The sequence below is a fragment of the Lepisosteus oculatus genome, chromosome 19, assembly GCF_040954835.1.
Source record: "Lepisosteus oculatus isolate fLepOcu1 chromosome 19, fLepOcu1.hap2, whole genome shotgun sequence".
In the NCBI taxonomy this organism is placed as follows: Eukaryota; Metazoa; Chordata; class Actinopteri; order Semionotiformes; family Lepisosteidae; genus Lepisosteus; species Lepisosteus oculatus.
In genome coordinates, this window is record NC_090714.1 from 3484496 (window position 1) to 3497938 (window position 13443).

The 13443-nt window shown below is 48.3% G+C and overlaps 1 protein-coding gene and 1 long non-coding RNA gene across 3 annotated transcripts in view; both read left to right on the top strand.

Annotated features, from left to right (window-relative positions):
- The window catches only part of LOC107078950 (uncharacterized), a 385366-nt gene that overhangs the window by 333341 nt on the left and 38582 nt on the right, over positions 1–13443 (top strand). The gene's annotated exons all lie outside the window — the stretch shown is intronic.
- The window catches only part of glis2b (GLIS family zinc finger 2b), a 48107-nt gene that overhangs the window by 763 nt on the left and 33901 nt on the right, over positions 1–13443 (top strand). The window lies entirely within an intron of this gene.

The window sequence follows — 13443 nt, forward strand, 5'->3', positions numbered from 1 at the left end:
GTCTTTTTATCGGTCTGGTTCCACCGAACGCCTGCATTGGCCGAGATTGTCCCACGGCTCTGGGTCTGGGGACTGACTGACCTATTTTCTGCTGCCTCGGAGGACACCCGGCTGATGCGGAATCGCCGGGCTCACCCGAGTGGTCTCCGGCGCTGCTCGGTCAGGGGGCTTGCGTGCGCTGGAGGCGACGTTGTAGCGGGCTCGCCTGGCAAAGCGACTTCGCTGTGGGCGCAGTGCGTGTCGTTGTAACACGGTGACTTCTGTTGCCTTTGCAACTCGGGAGAACACGAAACGTTATTTTGTAGCGGGGGCCTGCACAACTCAAGTCTTGAAGGCGAGAGCCCCTCACGCCAGACGTTTCTGTTCGGTAAAAAAAAAACTGCACCGAAAAGTGACTGTTGTCGCTCCTTCATTAATTGACCGATTGACATCGGTGGGGTTTTTTTTACCTGTCACTATGTCGTGAGGGTGAGGGGAAACTTCTCAGTTTTGAATGTGAACAGCATGGGATTTTGGCTTTGGGTCTTGCAGAGTTGTGATACCGCGCAGAGTACGAATATGAACCGCTCGAAAAGAGCAGCGTTGAAGTTAACACTTGACGTGAGCCCGGAGCTGCCTTCTTGTTTTAAAGCCGCCGTTTTCCCGAGCCTGAAACATACGCGAGATCTTTCCCATTCGCCCGTTTAAGACCGAGGGAGAATGACAAAGCCGTGCCGTTTCGAAACGATAAAACCAGAAGAGCTTCAAGAAAGCGCGATTCTGCAGAACCAGCTCAGAGGAGAGACTTTCTGAGCTCAGTGCGACTCCGGAGAGGGTGGGGCTGCTGGCCTGCATAGGAAGCTGTCAGTTTGCTGTGACCCGTGTTTTGGACAAATACCAGATTTAAAAGCTACAGGGTTTCAGCTTTTGGGACAGTGGCAGAGGAGGAACATGAAAAATCCCATCCTGGGAGACACCAAGACCCTCAGAATTTACCCTCCAGCCCAACATCATCAGCCCGAGATCGGGTCCAGTATCGAGAGGCACATACAGCCCCCAGTTTGAACACAGCAGTGTGAAATATGATATATTATTTCGCTGTGGTTAAAACTTGGCATAAACAGCCACCCTTCTAAACTGGAAACAAAGGTTAACCCTTTTTTAAATGGTTTGAATTGGAAGCTGTGGGAACCCAGGGAGTAAGTTCTGTCCCACCTGCCCACCCAGAGTCACAAACTACTGGGGTCGTTCCGTCACAGCATCTGAACTGTCACGGTCAGGTTTCTTCCTACAGAACACCGAGTACCCTGAATAGCTATTTTTCCTCTCCTAAGGACCCTACACTTAGGATATGGCTGTAAAACAAAACACCTACCACAAAATGGAGTATCCACAAACACAGTACAAGGCCTGATACAGGATGGTGTACCTGTAACGTTCTGGAATGGGGACCCTGTGGGGAAATTGGTCAACTTGAGTATTTTACTGGGGAAGATGGGCTGGGCTCTGTGCCTCAGATGAACTAGCACCTTCTGTTCTGTGGAGAATATAGTGAACAGCAGGCTTGGTCACAGGCAGGGCTCATAGTAAGATCCAGAAAAATGAAATCAAAAATAGCTTTGAACCAATTACTAAAAAATAAGTGGGAATCCACAACCACAAGATTCATTCACAGCTTTCAGCAACCATTAAATATATCTACACATGTTGTTCCAGTTCACATAGTAACCAGTAATTACAGTAATTGTTAAATGCTCGTTTTGTGAAGCCCTTTTTGTGCAGCATTAAAGATTATAGAGGGACCAGACCCTTAATGAGCAAGAGAACTAAAATGTGGTGCTAGGAATGGTTTAAAAAGTCATTTAAATAGCGATGGCACGGTGGAGTGGGTACCGTTGATAACCCAGGGCCCAAGAGCTGCGAGGTCAGTAATGGACTGAGCCACCTCCTGTGGGGAGTTTGCATGCTCTCCTAGTATTTGTTAACAGCTCGATTGACTGCGGTCTCTGAATTGTCCTCGTGTGTGTGTGTGTGGGCTGTGACGGACTGGCATTGCAGGGTGTAGCCTTGCCTGGTGCTCCCAGTCTTCCAGGTTTTTTTCTGAAATCTCGTTAGGATGATGTCACGGAGGCCGACGGCCGGAATCTGTTAAGTGTGTAGTAATGCCACACAGGTCTCACATCCCGTGTGCTTCGAGGTCTTTTCACATTGTTTGTGGTGGATAAAATGAAACTGAAAAGCTTTCTGCAAAGGTGCCAGGGCTTCTCTGGATAAGAATGCCTTACCAGCAGGGAGAAACGCCAGGCCTCCTAATACTCCCCCACCTATGAATCGGCTCAAAGGCCGCAGGTGGCATCATGATGGAGGGGTGGCCATGCCAAAGGGGCCGGGAGAGGCCTGCTGTCAGATGCCCCAGCCGTCTTCCTCTTCGTTAACGTGGGAATCCAGCTGTCCATTTCCTAACCCCTTGAACTGACTGAGGCTTGTGGGGGAGCTGCGACCTATCCCTGCATGCAACGGGCGCGAGGCGGGACCCCCTGTTCAGGATTCCAGCCCGTCCCAGGACACACGCCGACCCAGACACACTCACTCCCATCTCTGGCCAGTGTTCTCAGAGGCCAGCTAACCTGCCTGTGGCACTGTGGGAGAAAAACCATGTGAACACAGGGGGAACATGCAAACTCCACACAGCGTGCAGACCAACTCCAGAACTGGACCTGAGGCAGCGGCGCCAACTACTGCAGCACTGTGCTGCCCCCCACACAGCAATGTGAAACTGTGCCTGTGACATCACACCTCTTTTGCTCCCAAGATGCAAAATAGTACATTATCTAAAAAGGAAATCAAATTCCAGCTTCTGCACTCCATCATGGTGAATTTCTATTTTCATCACAAAGACGGGCTTCATTTGGAGGGGGGAAAAAAAGTTCCCGACGTAAGAAAAATAAGTTCAGCAGAGTACAATTTCATTACTGGGTAGCATTGACACCTATTCAGGGGCCTGTGCAGCATTTGCTTGGGGTGAATAACATGTTTGCGCCGCAGGGTTAAGACTCTGTGGCCTGATCTAGCCAGGTCTGAGAGAGGAGAGGAGAACAGAGTGATGAAGCCCGTTCCTAGATGAGGATTATCAGGAGGCCATGATTGGTAAAGACCGGGGGGAAATTTGGCCAGGACTCTTTTCAAAAGACGCCTGGGATTTTTAATTACCACTGGGAGTCAGGAGCCCCGGTTTTACATCTCATCTGAAGGACGGCGCCTTTTTACAGTGTAGTATTAGGACCCACACAGACCACAGGGTGAGCGCCCCCTACTGGTCCCACTAATACATCTTCCAGCAGCAACAGTAATTTTTCCCAGGAGGTCTCCACTCCAGGTATTGACCAGGCTCACACATGCTTAGCTTCAGCGGGTTGCCGATTGTGAGTTGCAGGGCGATATGACTGCTTGCTGCTGTAAGTGGTGGTGGACCAGTAGGGGGTGCTCTACCTACAGACCAGGGTTTTCAAACCTGTGCTCCAGTATGGCAACTTGGCACATTGTGCTGTAGAGGTTGTCATCCTTCCCATGAGACCTAAAACCCAATCCCACAGCATTGTTCATAATGGACTAAATGAGAAAAAAAAAATTGTTTGAACTGGCGAAGCAGGCTCTCTGTCCTGGATCGATGTGCAATGCAGAATGGCTAGCATGTGTCTCGCAGCTGGGCCTGCACTCCAGTGCTGGTTAAGTCAGCCTCCTCTGATGTGGAAAGTGTTGAGATCCACTGGGATGAAAAATATTGTACAAATGCAAAGTATTCTTAAAAGTGCAAAAACTCTGGCATCTGACTCCTATGGCACCTGTTACTGGGTCTTAAATAAACCCGTCAAAAGTGACCCAGAGTCCAGGAAGAGGACGTTTTACTTACAGTGCACTCTTCACTGTTCTACGGAGGTATTCAAAGCAAGTATTAAATGATTCAATTCACAAAATGATTTCAGCTGTGTGGCGGTGCAGAAGTTAGTGGGGCCCTGGGTTCAGTTGGAGACCTAGGGTGCTGTCTGTGTGGAGTTTGTATGTTCTCCTCCTGTTGACAGGGGTTTCCTCTCACCGTCCAAAGACATAGCAGCAAGTTGACCGACTTCTGGGAAAACTGTCCCTGCGGCGAGTGTCTCTGTGTCCGTTCTGCAGCTGTGAATGAAAAGTGGGTAGCAAATGGCTGATGTGAGCCATCAGTGAGGTCTTCTCTGGTTCAGGGACTGACGGAAGTACAGGTGATCACGCTGCAGTTGCAGAAACGCAGCGAATCCCAGCAGGACAAGGGCCTGGAAGACTGTGGGTGTGTGCGTGTACGTAATGGGATTGCAGAGGTATGATAGTGGTGAGCGAGGGGAGGGTCCGGAATGCAGGTTTATCTTACTGGGAGAGGCAGGGAAGGGAAAAGCTTTGCTGAGGGATCTTCCAGCACTGTTGCAGGGTGAAGGAACAGAGCACAGCAGCCTGTCCTAGAAGAGCAAGGCAGTTGGACAGTGGTGCGTCTTGCTGTATCCAGAACGCAGTGTGCACTGTTCACTGGGAGTACTGTGTGTGGGGGGGGGGGAGGAGGTCTAGAGATTTTTTTTTAAAAGGTACTTGCTTGTTATGTTCTGTTCTTCTTTTGAAACCTGTACTCTTCCCAGGGCAGTTTTATAGACGTGGCCTTGACAGAGTTAAGCTAAACAGTACTGGAATACCGGTGTAATCCCAGAGCCTGGTTTATGGCAGAATGCTAAAAGGAAGGAGGTGGCAATAAACCTGGCACTTTAGGTATTCATTAGCTGCAACCAGCTAACCTTTTTCTTTTTTCTTTAAAGGAAGTGATCGGAATTTACCGTTTGCCCTTGGTTAGTAGATCCCGAAGTCACCCTGGTCCAAAAAAATTCAAGTACACCATTTTGTTTTTGGTCTTTTTAAAGGGGGTTGGCTTTTTTGTGCCTCTGTGTTCAATGGACCGGCACTGCAAGGAGTACAAGGCCCTGCTGCTGGCTGATAATGGCAGCAGCCGCTGGGGTGAGGGGTGCGAGGATCTGCGTCTAGTGACCAAAACCACTAAGAGGACACGTGTAGTCCCATTCAGGAGAGATCAAGCACTTGGCTGGTCTCAGCCTTCGCCCCCACTCCTCCTTTCACTTCTTAGTGCCCAGTGCCAGGCTCTAGGCAGGAGAGGGGCAGTGTGTCCTGCCACACAGAGCAAAATAACGAAGGTGTAGAGTCAGGAGGAGACAGTGAGGCCACTTTTCCCATGGGATATGTCTATCCATTATCGAAGGCAATTTGAGGTCAGCAGTGCATAGACTAGACAAATACCGACGGCCTGATCAGTTAGGAGCAACTTGCACAAAAGCGGCAACACAAATACTCACCGTCACTGCATCGTACCTGACTGAGCCAATCCAATGGACTACACCTGTGAAATATGAAAGGGAGCCAAGTAGAAGTGCATTGAAATCTAGGGGGGGAAAAAAAATGGGCACCACTTTACACAAAGGGTTGTGGGAGTCTGGAACAGACTAATCCACTATGTTATAGAAGTAGATTCCCTGGGATCCCTTAAGAATCGGCACGAATCCTCACATCTATTGGACTTCTTCACTGCGAGGAAGGGCTGGGTTGCTTCCCCATCTGTCATCTTTCTGACCTTCTCATGGGGTAGCAGTAAGGTATTTGACAAAACTGCATTTTATGTGTAAAATAAAAACAGGTTTGGGTGGACAGACGTTTTAATTTCTTGTCTTTTGCAAGTGTTGACAGTTCTGAAAGCCGGACTTTCAGAAGTGTTCTTAATTTGACTCCCAAGCTAGCCAGTCAGAAAAACGGCCATTCTCACAGGCAGAACTAGACTGTTCCCTAGTTAACCTTTAACTTTCAAAGGCATTTTACTTTAAGGAGGTTGTTTAACATTGGTTTTGGGTGTTTAAATGTGCCTCCCTGAATCCGGCCTCTTCATTCATCTCTCCTCTGCAGGTGTCCACTTCCCAAAACAAACAGACATTTTTGTGCCTCACTCTTTACTGGGCCTTGTCTATCAGAAATGAAATAGGCGAGAATATGTTGATCTTTACCCTGAAACGTTGAAGGAATCTAAAATAAAAACATCCATTCATTTTCTAATCGCTTCATCTAAATGAGGGGCACGGGGGAGCCTATCCCAGCAAGCAGGCAAGGCAGTTTGCTCCCTGGACACCAGTCCATTGCACACAGCAACGCACACCTAGGACCAGTTTTCACACAGGCCTATCAACTTCCCAGTCTGGGGACTGGGAGAGGAAACCCACACAAACAGAAAATGCAAACTCCACCCAGACAGCACCCCAGGAATGCTAACCACTGTGTTGCACGCTAAAATACTCGTTAAAAAGTAACTAAAGGACTAAAGGACCAGATACTAACCTGGGAACGAAAGTTGTGCCTGTCCAAATTCTGCTTTTGTTTTCCCCATCCAGATGAACTTGCCTGACTGTTGCACGAGATATTATAGCTCTAGTTCAATGCTTCTCAGCCCTGGTCTCCAGGGCCGTCTGCTGGTTTTCCTTCCAGCCAATCTCCACCTCTCCAGTGCTAATTGCCGACTTAACTGATCACTCCCGGGGGTCGAAAAATGCATCAAGTGCACAGTTTCCATGCTCTTACTAGTTGATCAGTGGATGAACAGACGGGTGGGAGTGACACAGTCAGACTCTCCCACCATTAAGCTCATTTTCATCCACACTGGCCCAGTTAGGTACATTTCACGTAATTCGAGTTCCGACACTAATATTGGATTACAACAGAGTAGGGCCCGAGTTCCTCCAGGACCGGGGATAGGAGCCACTGCTCTGACCAGCAGTTGAGCGTGGAACTGCACCCCTCCTGAAGCACTGCGGCTCTGCAAGTGTGTGTGTCTCTTTAATAGTCTGAGCCTGGAGACGCACCAGTAATGAGGACTTGCAGTTCTGTGTGTGTGCTGGAGGCTTGGGAGAGAGAGAGAGAATGACAGAGCGAAGGGGAGAGGCCTTCAGTTCAGTTTGCTTTCCCCAGTGTGGGTTGGGCTCTCTGTCTGGGGCTAATTAATTCCTGTCAGGGGAGGTTCAAGGCTCCCCCCTCCCTCAGTGCTGAGGGCGAGCTGGGGCAAGGGCGGAGGGAGGCAGCAGATGAAAGCCCTCTCAGTGTCAGGGAGGAGTCAGTGGCTCAGCTGAGCACACACAGGGAGAGAAAGAGAGAGAGGCTGCTCTGTTGACCTTGTCTGCCTGCCAGGAGTTGAGGGTGGGTGGGTAAGTGATGGGGGGGGTTGCAGACGAGGGCACTTGCTCAGAAAGAACAGGCGCCCAGTCTGTTGTTTAGGAAGAAGGGAAGATCGCAGGCAGAGGTGCCTGGTGCTGTGGCAGTGGAGGGGGGGCGGGTCCCCCATTGATAAGACGCACGTTAAAGAGACAGCAGTCAAATACTGCGAAGGTGGATGGCGTTAGATATGCCTCAGTTGCCCGATCAACTCGGACCAGTCGGATTTCTAATCTCAAATTGGTTAACCTCATTGCATCCTCTCTAATTTCTGCTTTATCGTTTCCTTCCAGTCTGCTCCGACCTTGTTTCAGTTTCGCCAATGACTTCCGCCCCCACTGCCCCCCCCCGCCGTCAACATCTGGACAGCTGTGATGCTGCCGGAGAGCTGATGGCCAGAGACTCACAGATGCTGGAGTGATGACAGCCCCAGGCTAGCTCTTTACAGAGAGCATGAGCACCTGGCTTGTCACAGTACATAGGGACAGGGCTTTCCTGTGCAAAGCCACTTTCTCTCGATAGTGAGTATCATTTGCACCAACACTTTTATAAGGCTTCTCTAGGCCAAGATGCACAACAAAAAAAAAAATAGCAATGTGGTAGCTTCCCAGTCCCTGTTCTTACTCATGCAAGATCCTCACCATAGAATTCCAATCCTCCAACCCCTTTTACCTTGAAGGTTTTAGCTTAGACAGTCAGTTTTAATGGACTTTAATTCAGGAAAGCTGTCAAGGCAGCTGGACCAGTTTTGCAAGAGTCAGAGCAGCTATACAGTTATTGCAGAAAGCCCAGTCTTATACTATCTATAGGCCAAAGGTGTACCGAATACGTCAAGCAGATCACTAAATATGCCAATTAAAGATGACAGACGATAGTGCTGCACAGTTTATTGTAACAAGGTATCACAAAAGTGAACAAAGCTTCAATAAAGGGTGCCGACACCTTCAGGTAGATGAGCCACAGACATGGAGGAGGGAGTACTAGCCTGCTGGTGGACTCTCAGCCTCTGCTGCAACAGGTTTCTTCTGGGACCTGCTGGCCACTTGTCTGCTTGCATGCAAGACGGCAAGACACACCTTGCCTCCTCTTTGGCAGCGCACAACAGGGGGTCCCAATTCTCCCAGTGGGGTACAGGACAGGGGCTGTACCTCTACCAGAGTTGGAGACAGCTAGAGCCTCACTTGTGCAAGTGTGTACAGAACAGTATAGTAGATGCTCCCATTTCCCCAGTTGCGATAGAGCAACATTCTGGCCACAGCAAGCTCCTGTGAGTGATCGAGCTAGGCAGCCGGAGAGGAACTCGAGCAGCTCCTGCAGTGGCAGGAGAATATTGCATCGCCCTCCATATGCTGCAACCCCAGCTTTGTCAATGAAAGCAAGAGGGTCTCAATGGCATGAAAGAGCTGTAGCTTCTCTCCCATGAGAGACCCACAGTGGACAGGTACCCCACTCTCTCTCTTAATTCAGAGTTCCCACATTTTAGCCTCTGCCCTCCCAATTTGGAATCAATGGTACCTTAACATCTTGGCTCACAGCAGCAACCCCCCATCTCTCTGCCCAGGGAGGATGAGGGAGTGCAGATCAGCTCCATTGAAGCACCCAGCCTCCTTTTAGCACCCCAGTCTCTACAGCAGTGTAGAGGAGGAACAGGGCCAACTGGAGAGGTGTCCCTCACTGATGTCACTGTAAGCCAGCAGGAGTCAGGGAGCTTGAGAGGGATTCTTTCAATCAAGAGCCCCAGCCAAGTGCTTCCCCAACCCTACCACTGGCCAGTGAGCCCATTGTATACCTGTGGCTAGCAACAAAGAATCCCAGGCCTTCTTTCTCTTTAGAGCATGCCCGATAGCCTACAACAGCAGGGCTCTTTTAAATAGGCACATCCAGGAGAGACACACCAAGCTGTTAGAGTCAAAAGCACCAGTGCTCTTTATTTACAGCACAGGGAAAAACAGCCACCACATTCTCAAAATGAAAGATCTTCAAGCTTATGAATAACATTCTCAAAGCCCCCCATCACAGCCAAGGCCTGAAATACTTACTGGCCTCAAACAAACAGATCAGTTTCTCCTCACAGTTCCCAACACTGCAGTCCCAACCCAGATGCCTCACAAACCAGCGCTTTCAAAGCTCTCAAACTCACAATTCCTTGGTCCAAAACAGTTCTTCTCCTTCTGGTGAATGGGGTACACAGAGGTTCTGCATTCTACCCACCAGCCCACATAAATCACTCCACCTAAAACAGGAAGCATCTGCTTCCTGCTTTTTTAAACAGTAACCTGACCAATTGTCTCCCAGCAACTGGTCAAGTGACTAAGAGTAGCCAGTCATTCTGCTAGAGGATTCTGGGGAATGTAGTCCAGCAGGGTCTGTGCTCTAACACTGCACTGTATTCATAAAAAAGGAATTTATAATTAAGATAATAACATAATAATTTGCATGGCAGTGTAGTGTGAAAACAATGGAATAACCAATTTTTCTATGTGCAGATAATAATAATTAGTGGGTAATTTAAGTAGGTAGCTGTGTCAGCATGTGTAGGCTGCAAAGGAACAAGTAAAGGTTTACTGTGGACCCCTTTTTAGGTGTGAAGAAGACTCCACAGATGAAACGTTGTGTTTCTTTTCTTCTCTTTTCAGCATGGAATAAACCTTAACTTGTTCCATAATAAGAAGAAGAAATTGTTTTTCTTGGGAGGGATGCAGTTTAGAGAAAGTTATGGTTAATGCATTTCTCTCTTCTGGCACAGATTGCAGTGAAGGGCTTATTCAATTGCTGCACGTGAAAGAAAAAAACTCTGCAGAAATCAACAGTTTTGCGGTTTGCATTAGCTGGCATTATTCTGTGGGCAACTGTGTGGCAGACTGCCCTGCCTCCCTCCTCGTGACCTGGTGTGTGTGTTAAGAGTGAAGGGTGATGAATGGCCCAGGACAGGTGTATCCAACAGCATCTGCTTAACTTTACCTGACCTGAATTCCAAGGGAAGCTGTTCCCCTGGGGGTGCCAGCAGCTGCATTCATAAACAGGTGTAGTGTGCTTGTCTAGTTGAAGGGAGTGTCTCCTTGTGATGGTTAACTATATCAGCCCCACGCACAGCAGTGCTTCAAGTGGAAAGAAAGACCCCCTTCCACTGATTAAAAAAAACCCTGTTGGTAATATATTTGGTGCATTATTTTAACATTTTGTAAAAATAACACAGCTCTGAAGCTCCGTCTTTGGCAACAGACTATGAAGATAGAAATTTGCCTGACTTTGTCTGGGATTTATCCTTATGAATCGGGGGGGGGTGGGACAGGTTCTTGCCCGCAGTCAGAGAAGGGCTTGGAATTCTCCTGGGGATCTTCAGAGTAACTGAACGGGAAAGAAGCTCAGGAATGTGTTTTATTGACTCAAGGTATTAACGTGCAGGATTAAAAAGCACAGCCATATTAGAGTCCGGTATTGCAGATTATAATCAGAAGCGTTTAGAATCCGACCTGATTAAAATTGTAAATGCCAGAGTTACCAGGGAATTTATTTAGCTCTGTGAACAATTACGCCGTGCCAGGACGCTACAAGAATGATAGTACGCAAAAATCAATAGGTCAGATGTGCTGTGCAGATGTGTAGTTTTGGATTGTTTCCAACGGTGGCTAGGGACTCTGTTGAAGTGGCTGGTCTTTCCACTGACATTCCCCCAACTTGGGTTATCTGGCAAAAAGACTTGTGTTCATGTACTCTGTATACAGTATGCGTGAAGTTGTGTATGTATAATGTAGAACGTTCTGTAAATTATACACATACTTAGAGGAAGAGAGAACAGAATCTCAGAATTCTGCCAAGCGAGGACGGAGATTCATCTGAGTGACGTGCTGATACTTTTTTTGAAGGATAAAATACATCGTCGCTGTTCATCTGTTCAGTAGGCTGTGCTGATGGGCTGGAAGATCTGATCTGTATTTTTCACAGTTTTTCCTCTCTGAGTCATGTAACCTGATTTATAAAAGGGAGGTGTTTTGTAAGGGCTGAGATATAACAAGGGGGGGGCAAATTTAAAAACCTTTTCTTTATATATGTATCGTGCTTCGTAAAACTGTGAATGCCCTGATACCGTATGCCAGAAATCTAACCGTATACCTTTAATCTAAATTAAAGGTAAATTGGGTTTACCTTGATCTATTTGCAATATTCTTTCACTCTGTATTCTCACTGTTGGGTTTTCTGTTTAACAATGTAATGATTCTCATTTACCCATGAAAAAGCTGCTGAATGCGGCCGTCTCACTGCAGTGTGCGAGCGATCTGTGGCGCCAGAACGCAGGACTGTCATACTGCTCTGGCTCTGATGCACACGGTCAGTTCCTTTCCGCTGGCTTGCTTGACCGGTTATTGGTGGGAGGAAGCTGTCGGCTGATACAAGCTTAGAATCAGCATTTTTGAAAGGATCTGGTCATACTTTACTTCATTCCTTTCAGAATGTATACAGCTAGATGTTCTTGTACTGCTATGCTGTGGTGGTGAACTAAAACATACACGTTAAAGCATCTACAAAATAGTGCAGCTTGTAAAACCTAACAAGGGTCAAGCTGATGTGATATTTACTGGTATTTGTACTTGCATTGAAAAGGAGAACAGGAGGCACTACTTTACCCAGAGAGTTGTGGGAGTCTGGAACAAGCTACCCAGCCATGTTGTTGAAGCCGATACTCTGGCTTTTTTTCCTAGAAACAGATGGATGAGATCCTGGGATCAATTAAAGACTGGCTACCAAACAGGCCAGATGGGGTTAATGGCCTCCTGTCGTGTGTTCTTCTTGTTTCTCATGTCATGGAAAAGTAATAAACAGCTCTGCAGTACCATCAAGGTGTGTCTCTGTTGCTGGGCCCCCTGTTGAGCAGCAGTGCTCCTTGGCCATGCATGCCGACCCTACACGTGTGAGAGTTTGAGCTCTTATGATTCCAGTAATACAACGTTGAGAAGCCAGGTTTAAGTCTCTGTCCTGGTAGCGTCTTGCCATGCAAGACCAGTACAGTTTAATTTGGCATGAAGTCTTGATTTAGCCATGCTGGGTTCATCTAAGTAGAGAAGGAACAACAGGTTAGAGCACTTTGGGAAGGTTTTGATGCCAGCTTGAGGTAAGAGACACCCAAGTGCTGATGGGAAGGGTGGCCCAAGTGCTGATGGGAAGGGTGGACCAAGTGCCCTGAAAGGTGAGGGACCTTCAGAGGTGTGGTTTAGGAATGTGTGGGTCGCCTGCATGGGGCTGGCAGGGTCATGTTTGTTGTCCCATAGAGACCTGGATCTTTGGCTAGATGGAGAACCTCACTTTTACTTCAGCTCTAACTGTAAGTCTGGATTTTAATAACATTTAAAAAGTGAAAAGTCAAGCCTCACTAATGCATTCAAGTCCTGTTGTAGACCCCCCTCCGCCCCAACCCTGGCAAGCTAGATCACTCAGTGACAACAAAAGGGAGAAGCAGAGGAACTCAGCGTTCGGGCTCTGCCCTGGCGACTGGACGGACCCCCGGGACGCGTCGGTGGGGTGCCCAGGGGATCGCACCGGTTCCCCCACTCGGCGGCCTAGTTTCTGCAGGCCCCGCCGCGCAGAGAGGCGATCCAGACTGGAGCAGTGATTGCATTCGGCAGCCTGCGGATTGCATCACTGTCTGGTAGGAGGCCAGGGCACGACTTGCAAACGAGGCGTGCGATTGGAATAGTGCGCAGGCGGAGAGAGCTCTGTTCCAGTTTAGTGACGGGGAGGCGAGGGGGGGGGGTTGAAGGAGACTTCTTGCGAGCAGACGGGTAACTTCCAGGAAGGGAGGAAAGGAACAGGGGGCTACTGATGGGAAAGATCAGGACGGCCCAAAACACGTCACGCCCAAAATACATCAGCTGTGCCTTTAGACAGGGGCGGGGGGAGGTTTACCCCTTTTAAACTCCGGTACAATGTGTGCCAAAGAGTGTAAAACTATACCAACAAAAAAAAAAAGCTTGTATTAAAGAAATTGTTCAACATTGCACAACAGTACCACAGATCCCCAGTAACTTTAATCAAAGGTATTTCTATTGACGGATTGTTGAATGCATATTGATTTGATCCCATTCGGGTGAAATAAGCGATTCAGAACTAAGAAGAGAAATTCTTTATTATTCCTGCATGCACAGTGGTGTAGGCCTCCGCAATCAACGCACCTCAGCAGAGAACACCACC